Genomic DNA, 15,595 nt, shown 5'->3' with positions numbered 1-15,595 from the left:
AGGTACCACACCAGTTTCAACCCCCTAGTTGCCATGCCCTATGCAACAAACCCTGTAACCAAGTCTAAGCACATATAACTGAAACAATTATAAATTCCTTTCCTATTTACCTCTACCCTCCATGTACCTCCCCTTCCTCTGTTGTTTCCCTTGTTGAATTTTAGACTGCAAGTTCTTCAGGGTAGGGACCTATAGTCTTGTACTTTGTAAAGCACTATGCACATGGATGGTGCCAGATAAATAAATACATAGTCTTCAGCTGGTGGGTTCAGTCATGATGACCCAGAAGTGGGCTGCAATCTGACCCAGGTTTTATTGCATTCATGTTTCTTTCTTTCAGGTTTTGATGTTGCTTGCTGGGCAGACAGGAAGGGGGGAAAGTCATGCACTATGTGTGCGCGCTTGTACATCATGAGCACAAGATCATCTAGGATGGCTGCATTTGAACACATATATTAATATCTGGAGCAAAAGGGCTGGCTAGGCTGCACAAGGGGGAAAAGAGAAAAACTGAGAGATGAAAGGAGAGGAGTAAACTTAATAGTGAGTCCCATGTCAAATATTGGATTAAAATGTGAAGGTGTGCACAGTATTAAATTCACTGATATATAAAATATACCAATCCTACCATCAGCAACTGATGTCTTCCAGAATTGTTGTACTCAACATCCAGAATTATATTCAGCATCCAGAAATGTACATTATTCTCTTTTTGCAGCAGACAGAAAAATTAAATACAGCCCAATCTATATAACATCATAGGTTAAATTATCCCTGACCCTCAAAGCCAGAAAATGCTCACATCAACCAACCAATCAGCAACTAAGGAGTTGGACTACGACCTGGGAGACCAGGGTTCGAATCCCCACACAGCCATGAAGCTCACTGGGTGACCTTGGGCCAGTCACTACCTCTCAGCCTCAGAGGAAGGCAATGGTAAACCCCCTCTGAATGCCTCCATAAGTCGGGATTGACTTGAAGGCAGTCCATGTAGAGTGTATTCATTGCAAGGATTGCAATTAGGCAAGATTTTTGAGTCTGGTGGGCTGAAACAGTAACTCTCCATGGGGTGCTCACCAGTTGTTCCAATACACTCTGCTGAAAAGAAAGGCTTAGTATCACAGGTATTGACTATACCCCATTACTATCAATTTTTGAAACCACCTCATATGACCATGTGATCCTAACAGTCAAGTTCTACAGTTGCAGACAAACTCATTGCATACAACCTAATCGTCTCCCCAATAAACCTGATGCAAAATTGCTTGAATTTGCACTTCATTGTGCAATTAATCCTGTGTTATTCAACCAGTTGCTCAAAACAAGGGATAGCTACCCACCCTGACTACAGTATGGAATGCAAACTATAAGAATTGGTCTTGACAGTCCAGAATTACTTTTGCTTTTTTAATTTTGCTTTTTTCTATTTCCAAAGTCATTGTTTTGACTCTTCAACAACTTGCCTACAGTTCAGTAACATAGGTCAGCTTCACACTTGAAGACCTTTCTTCAAATTAACAGATTTCTACACAGCAGCAGCTCCCAGCTTTTTAAAAGTATGTTCTCTCCTCATCCAGTGGTTTTTGTCCTTGGCTTAACACAGAGTACCATTCCCCACCAATCTTACCCCTCTGCTGGCCTGAAGAGGAACAGAGGATAGCTTTGTGCTGACAGGCTTCCTTTAGCCTTAAAGGCGGGAGATTTAGAAGACATGAACTTCCTTATACTCTGGATCAGCCTCATACTAATTCTTCATCATCAAGAGCAGATTAAAGTAAAATAAAATTAAAAATCAGATGCATTTTAAAACACTGTGGCCCTTGATGTGGAAATTAAGGCTACACACATAGACCCTCACAGGGAATGCTTCTTACAGTTGGATTTACTTCTGACTAAACAACTCCCATTAAAAAGCAACAGAACTTGTTTCCAAGGAGATACTCTTAGATCAGGTTATTACAGTGCAATCGCAAGCAAGCTTACTCAGTAAGTGAGATGGCAGTCTTGGGGCCAAACTAGACATGAGAGGGCAACCACGTGCATTTATCCATGTGCCTTCTTAGTTTGGAGTTAAAATCAGGGAATGAGGGTGCGTGCATTTTTTATATGATACAGCAAGAGATAGTGCAAAACCATCCTCCTCCTGCCTTATCTTACTGCACTCCATTGCTCAAAGTACTTTTCTCCCAGCCCAGCTTCAGTACCAGATGTGAGCCAGGCTGGAGGGAAATATGTTTGAAACAATGAAGTGCAATCAGATAACACATGGAAGGGTCCTTTAACCTGCACATAGGCATGCCTTTTGTGTTTTTTTTTTTAAAAGACACTTCCATCCCATATGTGAATAAGGCAAACAAATGGATAAATACACATAGCTGCCCCACCACGTCTAGTTTTGCTCTCACTGAGTTTCCAGGACATTGCTTTCTAGCAATTCAAAGACGGGTGATTTGTTTCAAGAGGCCATCACAAAGAAGATTATTTTTTCACAGTGTTGAGCATCCAATCCTAACCTTAAATACTTGAGAGGAAAATTCAGCTGAAATCAATGGTGTGGTATTACTTCCAGGTTCAGTATATAGGCTTCAGATTGGACTGTAAATCTAATGCCTTTAGGCAGTTTCTAGTGCTGTTTTTGAAAGATGCTAGTACCCCATTGAGAGTTAAACTGGTGCCTAAACATCTATGAAAAACACATAATTCACACTTTATTTTTGATCAACAATGAGACAAAATTCTGAAAGCAGAAGCAGGGCCATGGCTTCCCCCCTCTCACAGATGGGCATCCATAGCATAGCTCCAACATATTTATTTTCCACAGATTTTAGTCACAGGTGCAGCTCCCAAGAGTTTGCCAGCATCTTGAAAAACAGCCCTTAGAAAGAGCAAGGGTTCATCACTCTCGTGCCTTATGTAATGAAATATTCAGTGAGGATTTGATAAGAATGGTAACACCTCACTTGAAAATACAGTTAAGTCACAAACAGTTATTTTGCTTACAAAAAGTTTGACATGAAACACATACACACACACCCAAACAGCCAATGAGTACCTGAAGAAAGTGCTGCCTCCTAATGTGGTGCTGTGCATGCCTGATCTTTCTTCTGTCCGTGCTGCACTTCTCTGAGGGGCCAGGAAAGTATGGCTGACCTGCTTCCCGTTGCCACAGACACCTAGGCTTTCAAAAAAGGAGCCAGTGACCAATCAGGCCTCAGGGCTAGAATGGCACTCAGTCCTAGGTCATGTGACACTTCAGTGTCTGTGTGAGTGAAAAGCATGACAATATCCATAAGGACCAGAGGGAGCTGTCTTTGTATGACTTCAACACTCCCCCACCCCTACACAGTCCCTCTTAACTGAAATCCTATTTAAGCTGTGCCACAAAGCTGCAAGGGGGGAGTAATAAGAAGGGCCCATGAGAAGAGAACAGATAGGGCTGAGTCAATACACTGAACCTTCCTTAGAGTCCCCGAGAATCTGAATTTGAAACTTTATCCTCCCTCTTTATTTTGCCATCATTTCACATAGGCCTCTAACTGCAGCTTTTATTCACATGGAAAGTTACTGACTCAGCTAATCTGACCACAAATAAAGGCGCAGTCAGATAAGGTCTGGGGAAGCAAGTGCTAGGGGCTTTCCATACTGTGAGTCAAAGTGTGGCCCAACTGCATCTTCGCCCTTGCACAATATTCTCTCAAGTCCCATTTCCAAGGACAATAGCTATGTTTAGATGAGAAAATATCTGTGAATCTAGACACGTATTCCCTTTTTAAAAAAAAATGAGATAGATGTGTGCACCAGCACTGAAATATGTCACTTCCAAATAAAACAAAAATTAAAAAGTCAAGAAACAGCAGGACTTTGTTCATGAGAGGAGGGGGGTATTGCTTTGCTCTTCCTTTTCAAAAATATAGTTAGATCATGAACAGGACTACCGAAAGGATTTTCTAGGCCTTGTACAAAATTTATATTCAGCACTCCTGAACCAAAATATATCATTCTGAGCTATTGGAGAATGAACTATAATAACAAATGTAGCAAGCTGCAAAAGGGATGATGGGTCAAGAAATGACAGTTATGTACTCAAGGAGATCAGAGTCTGGGCATTTCAAGCCCCCTCACTCTCCATTGCTGATGCATCACCATGACTACATAACAACTTATGATAAGATGTTCACATACTGACACAGGTTTGTCACATGGATGGTTGGGTTGCCCACAAGTAGTAGAACTCCATGGAGTTCCTTCTCCATAGGTCTGTCATTTAGTGCTCCTAGTTGGAACTGGGCATAGGCCAAGACATTTTGCTGCCTGAGGCAAAGATGGCGCCTCTCACTCCATGCACAGAATCTGACCAACTGACAGCTAAATGTTAGTTCAACACTGGAGATAGTACAGTAAACTCGCTGCACTTGAGGGCAATAGCTTAGCTTAGGGAATGCATGTGGAACATACACCTGTTGTCCAACAGCTTGTTAATGCTCACCTACCTCCCATGCATCTGTTGCCTGTGGCAACTGCTTCACTCTACCTAATGGTAGAGCTGGCCCTGTTTGGAGCACATAGCTTCCAAATAATTCCCATGTACAAAATAAGAACAAGAACAAAAAGCAGAATGTAGCTATGGGTAAGAAGGGGGGCAGGAGCATCCAAACGGGCCCATGGCACTTGGATAACAATATTCTATACAACAATTGTAAAAGCAATACAGTGTTGGGCAGCAGGGGGAGAGATAGAAACTAAATTTCCACAGATATTGCAACACAATGTCACCACAACAGAAGCACAGCCTAGAGGGAAGGTACATGGTATGAATGCAGTAAACTGCATGGGAAAGACCCCCATCTCACTCAACATGATTGAACAATGAGCAGTGACCTCCTACTGCGCATGCAGCTCCTGCATATCCACCTACATCTATATCTGCCCCATCAGCACTATTGTGTATAAATTATATTGCATGTTTTCACTCTGGTAGGGAGTTGAACCTGTCTTGCTCTTGGGACAAAGAGAGAGAACAGCATAACCAAACAGGTCGTCTGTGGCCATGTAATGTCACTCCTTCAAACTGTGAACTCAGGCTGCCAGGATCGTAGCCCAAACCATAGCCACTGAGAAACAAGAGAGAAGTACCAGTATGCTTGAGGGGACAGGCATCTGCAGGAAGTTTCCCAGAGGGGGACAAAGTAAATACTCCAAAGAAACAAACATGCATAACTAGTGATGACTGTGGTGACAAAACATGTATTCCAGGTCTACCCTCCATTGTTTCTCACTGGGTAGACCTGCTGCCTGTCTATGGGTAGACCTGGCATCCAGACATTTTCCCATTCACTGATCTTTTCACAGCTCTTTCTACTCCTCTCCAGCCCTTAATTAACTGTACTATTGCTTCTATGAACTTCACAGCACGCACACACACACACACAAATGCACACCACCTAAATTTCTGGATACCAGCATTTTCTATGAGGCAGCAATCACTTCATCACAGAAGACCAGCATAAAAGACTTACAAACAAACCGCATTACTTCTCTGGTGTAGATGAGGTTTTCCAAACTGTGCTCCATGGACACCAGTGGTCCACAAGCTTCATTCTGGTGGCCCGCAGCATGTCTGCAGATTTGTGGTTGAAGACAGCAGATAGCACATCCATCACATTCATGTTGATTTTAAAACTGTATTTTATTGCTTCTTTGATTTCTTACCTTGTATTTAATTGTATTAAAATTTTATTTCATATATATTCTATGGAATTCAAAGAAATAAAAATACAATTACAATAGGCAGAGAAATCATTAGGTGGTCTACCAACACCTCAGCAATTTTCAGCTGGTCTGTGGTTTGGGAACTACTGGTCTAGATTCTAGACAATCGATGTTTCATTCTGGCATTCTCTTTGTCTAATTGGCTAGATCTGCTGTCTTAAAAGTCAACAATTGTTATAATTTCAGTCATTAGCTAAATCCTCTGAAAGTCAGGAGCAGACTGTAGCTCAGTCATGCAGCATCTGCTACACATGGCCCCAGTTTCACTCCCCTGCACCTCCAGGCAGGGCTGGGAATATCCTTTGTCTGGATATTCCCTGGAGAGGCACTGCCAGTCATGGATCTGACTCGGTATAAGGCAACTTCCTACATTAATAATTTCTCACAAAATATATGAGGAGTACAGTCAGTGGTGTCTGGTGCCCATTGGGACTGGTAGGGCAGAAGATAGGACAAGAGCAGGTAGAACCAGAGCAAATGACAGGCAGAGCTAACTTATTATAGAGTCATCCTCCTCCCTGCTGAGGAAGCAACAGTCAGGGCCACCCCTTGGACTAATTGGAAGTAGGAAGGCAGCACAGGTGGGACTGGCTGAGGGACTGAGCTTGGTGGGGCAGTGTCCCATTTATCCTAATGGACCAGCCTCCCTGGCATGCAGTGTTGCACATTTTGCCTCATATCTCAGGTTTCTACAAATGCTAGAATCCTTTTCTCAAGAAAGCTGGAAATCTGAGGCATATGGTTCATTGGGGGAGTACCTGTCCCTCTTGAGGACATCCATGCTTAAGGGAATCCTAAGGTTCACAGAAGTCCAAAATACCTTAAAAATAACTAAGCTCAGTGACAGAACATATGCTTTGCATGCAGAAGGTCCCAAGTTCAATCCCTAGCATCTCCAGGTAGGGTTGGGAGAAATTCCTATCTGAAAATGTTTTAGGGGACCAGGTCTGCCAGTGTAGAGTCTCCTCCAGAGAGAAGGAAAATCAGTACTGTAGTACAAATACTCTTCTCTAAACTCGTGTAAAACTATTTTACATCTACCTATGTAAGTTTCAAAACTGTGTTTACTTTCACCTTATAATTAGTAAATTTGCATGGGTTTATCCATGTGTACACTTATGCATAATTCCATGCATATTCATATTTTGTTTCAGTTTACCTTAGTAAAGTTAGGTCACAATTATGCTAAACCAATAATTAAAGCTGTGCAAATGCTTGTGTAGATTTGCAAATATTTGCATGGATGGTAATTATTAATCTATGGAACAGAACTGGTGTTCTCCATCTAGTCTCCATGTAGTGTTGCTCTACTCAGTATCCCATACAAGGGTAATATGCAAATTGCCCCATAGATTGGTATGTTGCAGATAATTACAAGGTTCAGAATGCAAGAGAACAATAGAGAACTCTGTCTCCCAGGCCAAACTACACATTATATACAGTCATATGTTCCCCCACCTCAATTTTCTTTTTTTAGCAAAAGTAGCTGCTGAGGCTGCAGGTTTCAGTGGAGGAACTGGGGGTATATGTCTCTCTACAACAAGGCAGAATTCCATCATACTTAAAGGAGGCAGTTATAAGACCACTGCTGAAAAAGCCCTCCCTGGACCCCTCTCTACTAGGTAACTACCGGCCAGTCTCCAATATTCCATTTTTAAGCAAGATAATAGAGTGTGTGGTGGTCACCCAACTCCAGAGATTCCTGGATGATACGGATTATCTGGATCCATTTCAATCTGGTTTCAGGCCTGGCTATGGGACAGAGACGGCTTTGGTCGCCTTGGTGGATGACCTACACAGAGAACTGGACAGGGGCAGTGTGTCTCTGCTGGTTCTACTGGACCTCTCAGCAGCTTTCGATACCATTGATCATGGTATCCTTCTGGGCCGCCTTGCCGAGATGGGACTTGGGGGCACTGTGTTACAGTGGCTCCAATCCTTCCTGGAGGACCGAACCCAGAAGGTGGTACTGGGGGACTCCTGCTCGACCCCTTGGCCATTGTCCTATGGGGTCCCTCAGGGTTCCGTTTTGTCCCCCATGTTATTCAACATCTACATGAAACCGCTGGCAGAGGTTGTCCGGGGTTTTGGGGTTCTGTGCCATCAGTATGCTGATGACACTCAACTCTATTTCTCTTTTCCACCTGAAGCCAAGGAAGCCGTACAGGCCCTAAACCAGTGTCTGGCATCAGTGATGGACTGGATGAGGGCAAACAAGTTGAGATTAAATCCTGACAAAACAGAGGTACTCCTGGTCAGTCGGAGGGCAGATCAGGGAATAGGGATTCAACCGGTGCTGGATGGGGTCGCACTTCCCCTGAAGTCTCAGGTTCACAGTTTGGGTGTACTCCTGGACTCAGCTTTGAATTTGGAGGCCCAGATTGCTGCTGTATCCAGGAGCGCATTTGCCCAATTAAAACTGGTGCGCCAGCTGCGCCCGTTCCTGGAGCTACCTGATCTGACTAGGGTGATGCATGCCTTGGTTACATCCCGCTTAGACTACTGTAACGCGCTCTACATGGGGCTGCCTTTGAAGACTGTTCGGAAACTTAAATTGGTACAAAGAGCTGCAGCCAGAGTGCTAACCGGGGCTGGTTACAGGGACCATACAACTCCCCTGTTACAACAGCTCCACTGGCTGCCAATTTGTTTCCGGTCACAATTCAAAGTGCTGGTTTTGACCTACAAAGCCCTATACGGCTCAGGTCCAGACTATTTGACAGATCGTATCTCCCTACATGAACCTGTGATTTGAGATCTTCAGATGAGGCCCTTCTTGTGTTCCCCACACCTTCGCAAGCACATATGACGCAGACACGAGATAGGGCCTTTTCGGTGGCCGCCCCTAGGCTGTGGAACTCCCTTCCGAGTGAGGTGCGATCAGCTCCCTCCTTGCCGTCTTTCCAGCGACAAGTAAAGACTGTTTTATTTCAATGGGCATTTGAGATAGAGAACGACCAGGATTAAGTGTCATAGGTTTGGTGATTACATTATATTATTTTATTATTTTAAATTGTCCACTGTTTTTAACCTATATTTTATGGTTTTAATTTTTCTCATAGTTTAATTCTTTTTTAATAATATACTCTGTATGTTTTAATGGTGTTGTTTTTAGTTGTAAGCCGCTGTGAGTCCTATTGGAGAAAGGGCGGGGTAGAAATAAAGTTTATTATATTATTATTATTATATGGAAGTGCTTAAGAACATAAGAAGAGCCTTACTAGATCAGACAAAATACCCATCTAGTCCAGAATTCTGTTCCCACAGTGGCCAGCCTCAGCAACTGGTATTCAGAGGCACACCGCCTTGATCCTGGAAGTAGTACATAGCCAGCATGACTAGTAGCTATCAACTTATCCTCCACAAATTTGTCTAAGCTCCTCTTAAAACCATCCAAGTTGGCAGACATCACCACACCTTGTGGCAGTGAATTCCATAGTTTGTGCATAACCTCTCCCTTCTGGCCGTTTCCCCCTCTCTTAAAACCACGTGCACACCCTGCAAGGCAAGCAGCAGTAGGGGGTAGGAAGAGATTTTGAGCATGGAAAATGGCTGGAATGCAAAGAGTTAAATGGCTTGTTTCTTTGTCCAAGGTGCAGCATGGGAGGCTGGTTTTAGTGGTAAAAAATACCAAAGAAATACATGCAGCTGCAAGCAATAAGTAGTTTCACCCAACTTGAAACAAGTAGCAAAAGTAGAAGGGTGAATCTTTTGGTTCAGCCCATGTTATGGACAACTAATTACTTCTGCCTGTTCAGAAACATTTTTCAGCTGGACTTGTTTCGCTGGGTAAATGTTTTGAATTGGTAGAGCCATGTGTCCATACAAACCTCCTGGACTTTTAAGTTGAGCAAGCAAACTCTCAACATTGACCTTGTCCGATGTACAAAGCCAAATCTGTATTGTCCCTTCAAATTCTGGTTGAAGGCTTTGATGGCTACAATGGACTCCCACAACATCAGGTACTTTACTTTCCCATTTTGCCTTAAAATTCACTACCAGATATTTTGTTGGATAAAGCAGGTACTTTGAGCCCATTTTTTAAAAAACTGCCAACACTCTCTATTGTCTCTACCCCCTACCCACCAATGGGTCATCAGGCTGTGCTTACTGACCAGTTAATATTTGTCCTTGGTCACACCACCATTGACTACATATTTTTAAAAAATTGTGAGATGGCAGCCTTAATATCACCTACAATGAAGAGAGTGGCTGATATCTCCTTGCACTCCCTAGCTGCTACAATTACCTCTAGAGTTTATAAGGCAGCCAAGTGCCACTTACAACCATCAAGAGACTTCTATGCATTGTTCCTGAGTGGACAAAATTTTGGTGTCACATTCCACCCATCCAAAACTATGTTAATTTAGCTTCACCTAGATTTGTCTGTATGTGTGGTCCGAGATGAAAAAAAATTAATTATCTCATCTTGGGAAGGTGTGGAATTGCTGCATATGAATGTAATTAAATATCGAAGTTGAAAGGTAGCTAAGAGAACTACACTGTAAGCAAAATGAGAGGACAGGAGAACTGATTCTGGAGACAACCCAAGTTACCAAGCCAAATAAGTAAAAGCAGACCTGAGTGTCAGGTCTTAAAGGCATATACAGTAACAGGGCTTTCCTTATTTATAGCTTAAGTCACTACATTATCTCTCTAAAGAGTAGTGCTCCCAGTCTTGAGCTTCCATATAAGTGGTGGCCAATGTGGTGCCTCCCATTATCCTTGACCGTTGGTTATGCTGGCTGGGACTGATGGGAGTTGTAATCCATAACCACTGGAGGGTGCCATGTTGGCTACTCATTCTATATAAAAGCTGGTCAGGTAACTAAGATCAGAATGGACACTGAAAAAGACAACAGTTTCCACCCAAATGCAACTCAAAATCTTTCTGTAGGATCAGGCTTTTAATTCTGGTGCCTAGCCAAGTTCTTAACCTTTCCGGAAGCAGCTTTCCACCAGTCATAATCCTGATGAACTTAAGTGTCTTATCAAAAGACCCCATTATACCGATCAACAGTTCTGACCTCCTGTTCTACATGTTTGCTGTACATAATACTACATACATACTAGCCCTATTCAAGCATTCAGTACCTCTTGGTACCAAACTTGTGAAGAAGCTATCCAAAATGTGTGGACTAGGCTTGCCCTGTAGACACTGATACTCATAGGTCATCTTCAAACCAATCCTCACATGTCAACCAGAGGGCATAGCCAGTGTATACAGTAGCAGCTAATGAGTGAGAGTAGCCCTTTGGCATGGCTTTTTCTTATGTTTGGTATTTGTGAAAAACCAAATGCCTGAATAGAACTACTGTAAAGCACCAACTGATGAGAAGTTCTAGAAACAGCCTACCCAGGTTTGCTCTCCTTTGGATGAGAGAATACTAGAGACTTCATTTTGATAACATTTGCTTTATTGACAAATATACAAGCAGACAATCAGTGGAAGCAAACAGCAGGCACTGCTGTAAGGTAGGAGATACACTACTCCATTGAGACATGCACCCAAAGAAGCCAACCACCTACTTTCACAGTTCTGCCAGCCTCAGCATTCATCTGTTCCAAACTGCAAATGTCTTTCTTCACACATACCTTACATCAGCTCCTTCCATTAGCTTGGGGGGGGGGGGTTAAGGAGGCAATCACTTTTTCCAAGCAAACTTTATCTCCTTCAAAACTCTCTAGTGAGATCTCCAAGTATCAAGAGACAATCTAAAAATTAGTTCCCATGACCACTCTGGCAATTAGCATAACACAAGAATAGCCAGATAGAGGCCATGATAATATAATAGAGATAGGCAAGGAAAACTAATAACCTCAAGATTTCCAGTAAGCTGTTAATTCACATGCATGGAGGACAAGTGCTCTTGCTATACAACCCTGTAACTAATTTATTTATTTATTTATTTCTTAAACTTATATACCGCCCGACTAGCAATAATCCCACCTCAGCACTGCTGTGTACTTCCTGTCATGAACATTTGGGAGGGAAGCACCAAGTAAATGGATCCATCTATGCCACCTACTGTCATGTTCCAAGGGATGCCTTCAGGGGCCAGTTACAGAAGATATAAGCCTTCACCAAAGTATTCACCAGTGAAGACAGGGTTTTGCATACAGCACAGCCCAAACAAGCCAAAGTCAAGCACAGAGAATTAGCCAAGAATTAGCCAAACAGGATCCACAGACAAAGTTAAACAACAGTCCAAGGTCAATATCACAGGAAGTTCCAGCAAGGTATAGCAAAGCAGGGCAACTAGAGCCAGAGACCCTTTTTGTTTCTAGCAAGTAGAAGGCTCAATAGAGGGGCCTTATTTACTACACCCTAACCACAGCTGCTGGCAGTAAAAGAGTACCAAGGATTGTTTTCTCATGAGTCAACCCCTTACTCACAAGTACACCAACAACTCTGATTCTGTAAATGCATACTGTGCTGTTGCTCTTTGGGCTGGACCGAAAGCTTTTGGTGTCAGCGCTCTCGAGGACTGGGCAGCAGCTCCACTTCCTCCTTTGACAGTTCTAGGGGTTCTTCATCAGGCATCAACCCAGAGTACCTCTCAAGAGGTTCCTCACTATTGGATTTAGGGGGCCCTGATTGCTCCTTGACTTGTGGGATGTCTGCTTTGTCCTCTGAGGACCCCCGTCTGGTGCCAGGTCAGGGCTAGACATGACACCTTCCAGCTGTTTAGCAGGTTATATCCATCTGCTTTGTTACCTTGCCCTAGTAGCCGTACGAAGAGTCTGCTGGATCAGGTCAAAGGCCCATCTAGTCCAGCACTGTGTTCTCATAATGGCCAACCAGATGCCTATGGGAAGCAAAAGCAGAACATGAGTATAACAACTGACTTACACTTGTGACTCTCAGCAACTGGCATTCAGAGACATAGTACCTCTGACAGTGGAGGCAGAACATAGCCATCAGGTCTAGTAGCTGTAGCCTTAATGAATTTGTTAAACCATCCAAGTTGCTGGGTATCACTATGTAATCTTGTGGGAGTGAATTCCATAGTTTAACTATGTGCTGTGTGCATAAGTACTTTCCTTCTTCCAACATTCAGCTTCATTGGATGTTCCTGGGTTCTAGTATTTTAAGTTTTTCTCCCTATCTGCTATCTTCAGCTCTATAATATCCTTTTTGAGGTGAAACAGCCAAAACTGTACATAGTATTCCAAGCATGGTCTCACCATAGATTTGCATAAAGGCATAACAATATTGGCAGTTTCATTTCCAACCTATTTCTTAATGATCCCTATCATGGAATTCATCTTTTTTACAACTTATACTGGGTCAACGTATTCATCAAGCTATCCACTATGACCCCAAGATTTAGTTCCTGGTCAGTCAATTACAGTTCAGATCCCAGTAATTTATATGTGACATTTTGATTTTTTGCCCGGTGTGCATCACTGTGATGGGATGGAAAGGGAGGTTAAGAATTATCTGTACTATAACCAAAACTTGGGTTTGTTTTTTCACTGTGATAATCACATCTGCACATGGAGAGAGAAAAAATAGTTTCTAATCTGAATGCATTAATCCAAGTTCACTACTTGATACAATGGAAAGGTGCTGACATGACAACGGAATTTCAGCCTTCGGCACCACAAGCTAAAGCTTTTACAGCTTGAACTAAAGGCTGTGTGCGTGGATTTTGCTTTTGTTTTTCTAATTCTGAAAGTCAAACTGTAAGAGTCTACTTGCACACTACCCTGTTAGTGCAGCTGATTTGCTTTAGGTCTGTGGCTGAAGCCTCAGCCAGCTCATAAAGCTCTTATGTGGACCAGCTACTATATAATTAAACAGAGGCACACACCACTCTTGGGGTGAATTACATTACCACTACTTGTTATTGAATTTAGTATCCTGAATAAACAACTCCACTGCAGATTTTTATTTAGAGCACAGTAAATCCCACGGCATTGTAACCTCAATCACTTGCTCACTGTTTTGGATTATTGTCTGTGGTTTCTGTGTAACGCGACTGTGCCTAGATCCAGCATCATATAATATGTGTTCATTTACCCTCTCATGGCCACAGAGACCAGTAAAATGACCTTAATTATTAATTCCAAATGAGAATTTACCTCTTGACTATGTAAATAAATATGTACACTGACACGAACCAAGGAATCATTGTAACTTACTGTGAATACAAGTTCTAAAACAGTTTCTAGTTCATCATCTTGAGCTTGCTACCAAGATAACTTATTAAATACAGGCACACCCCTCTTTAACATATGCAATGGGACCGGAGCGTGTATGTAAAGTGAAAATGTACTTAAAGTGAAGCAATTATCTATGCATGTACTGCACAGCAATCGCCACTAGATGGCAGTGGCGTCATGTCACTAAGTGTCTGTTATTGTGAAACGCGTACGTCAAAGTGGGATATGGTGGAGTATGGAGCATGTACTTTATAGCAAGGCGACTTTAAGTGAAGCGACTTTAAGTGGGGTATGCCTGTATTGGAGACACAAGGTGAGAGTTATCTTGCTTGCAGTGGTCTTCAAAATCCTTCTGCGCCTGATCCAGGAGAAACTTAATTCATACAGAAAAATGTTACTAAGGAATGCTGGAAGTAAACACAGGCAGGACCAGGGCCAGGTTTGAGTCAGCAAAGTGATGGACTGCCTCCTAACGTGGTGGGCCCTGGCACTGGAAGGAAGCAGTGCATTGAATGAGTGACCATTTAAATTTTCTACAACACCCACAATGTAGCATTGCTCCAGAGCATTGTGGGAAATAGCCGTTCCAAGCTGCTTGGCATGGAGTGCCCTGGAAAGGCATCAGGCATCAGTGTATGCTGACACTGGGCTTGGACATAGGCACCCACAGGGAGGGCCCTGATGACACCTCTTGATCCTCTATGTGAAAGAATTAAGAGCATAACTGTGAGCTTTGTAAAACATTTCAACCAAAGAGACTCAACCTGCTTATTTTGAGGCAGTATGAAAGTCTATGCAAAATCAAGAGCGATACCAAAGCCACCAATTTGCATTTTCAATTCAAGCAACTTTCCCAAAGTTCAATATTTTTGCTACTTCTCAGCTACAGCTGGTTACATACTAGCCTAGCTTAAGTTCTTATTGCATGTAAGTGTTCTTATTACAAGGATGTGCTGTCATTATTAAATCGTGCAATAGAACTGTTCACACATAATACTAAACCATGTTCAATAAACCACAAGCAGCCTCACAGATGCAAACAAGATATGTCACAATTCTCCAAAGCTGGTTTATTTTGCAGCTGCTCTTTTCATGCCTTTGTAGCTTTATGTGTGTCTGAAAGGGGTGGGGTGGCCCCACACACAATGGTTATGCAAAGCTGTTTGGATGAGGCATAACAGCAAACCATAGTTAAAACATGCCATGGTTTTTAAGCCAACAACAAACCATGGCAGCACAGAGGAAAACCATGGTTAGTCTGCTGAGTTGTGTTCACACATTCAACCAAGCTGTAGTTAAACTAAACAAGCCATGACTAGGTGTTATGTGCAAACCAAGCCACTGAAATAGCATGAGTGACTCCAAAAAACAAAACCCAGCAAAAAATGTAAAGCAAGGCAAGTACAGTAGAGAAGTGAGAAGGCATAAATGAAGTGCATCATTCACCTCAAGTCCTGGAAGAAGGCCCAGAAGTATTGATTTACTTTTTAATGTAATGCATGTTTATGTGAAGTAATTCAATATTGTTCCATCAGTGAAAGCTTGTATAATATTATTAAGCTTCAAAATGCAAAAACTGTCAGCTTCCTGAAGAAGATACATTATTCAGAGCCAATTTATAAGAAACAAGGTTAAAATAACTGGGGTCCAAACAAAA

At 42.5% G+C, this 15,595-nt stretch overlaps 1 protein-coding gene across 1 annotated transcript in view; it reads right to left on the bottom strand.

Moving 5' to 3' along the window:
* Positions 1 to 12,578, bottom strand: part of RASSF7 (Ras association domain family member 7) — a 139,923-nt gene extending 127,345 nt beyond the window's left edge. Inside the window, exon 1 of the mRNA XM_061609996.1 lies at positions 12,488 to 12,578. The gene's annotated coding sequence lies outside the window, so the exon portion shown is untranslated. The remainder of the gene's footprint in view (positions 1 to 12,487) is intronic.
* Between the last annotated feature and the right edge of the window lie 3,017 nt (positions 12,579 to 15,595).

The sequence above is a fragment of the Rhineura floridana genome, chromosome 2 (assembly GCF_030035675.1).
Source record: "Rhineura floridana isolate rRhiFlo1 chromosome 2, rRhiFlo1.hap2, whole genome shotgun sequence".
NCBI lineage: Eukaryota > Metazoa > Chordata > Lepidosauria > Squamata > Rhineuridae > Rhineura > Rhineura floridana.
Note: the sequence above shows the minus strand (reverse complement) of the source record. Positions and strands in the feature narration are given on the sequence as shown.